The sequence below is a fragment of the Pygoscelis adeliae genome, unplaced genomic scaffold, assembly GCF_000699105.1.
Source record: "Pygoscelis adeliae isolate BGI_AS28 unplaced genomic scaffold, ASM69910v1 Scaffold72, whole genome shotgun sequence".
Taxonomy (NCBI): domain Eukaryota; kingdom Metazoa; phylum Chordata; class Aves; order Sphenisciformes; family Spheniscidae; genus Pygoscelis; species Pygoscelis adeliae.
This window is the reverse complement of record NW_008824286.1, coordinates 3,134,793-3,135,188: the sequence shown is the minus strand read 5'-3', so window position 1 is coordinate 3,135,188 and position 396 is coordinate 3,134,793. Positions and strand designations below refer to the sequence as shown.

The 396-nt window shown below is 44.2% G+C and overlaps 1 protein-coding gene across 1 annotated transcript in view; it reads right to left on the bottom strand.

The window, feature by feature from the left end:
• Positions 1-396, bottom strand: part of DHX35 (DEAH (Asp-Glu-Ala-His) box polypeptide 35) — a 35,456-nt gene that overhangs the window by 4,902 nt on the left and 30,158 nt on the right. The window lies entirely within an intron of this gene.

The following is a 396-nucleotide window of genomic DNA, read 5'->3' as shown; positions in this document are numbered from 1 at the left end:
GACTGCCATTAAAAACACCTTCACATACTACCAGGACATATGGATGCAAAGTATAAAAGAAAGAATATTTCTTATAATGGGGCCAAGAGGGACTCATTACAGATGCTTTGGAAGAGAGAATATTAGTTACTCTGTGATATCATGAGGAAGGATGTCAAAAGCACCAAAACCCTGGACACAAAACAAGTAGGGCACAAACCACAGCATGACTATCCCTGGTGCCTGTCTGCAGACAAGCAAGATAAGGATTAGGGGAAGAAACCACCTTTAACTACTGCCAGAACATCTCCTGGTAAGAGATTTAGAAACAGACAGCCGTGTGGACTCAATCCCTGCTGCCAGCATGAACAGGTTGCCAGCACGGGCAACCTATTTCTGAAGTCACCCTTCAGTAGG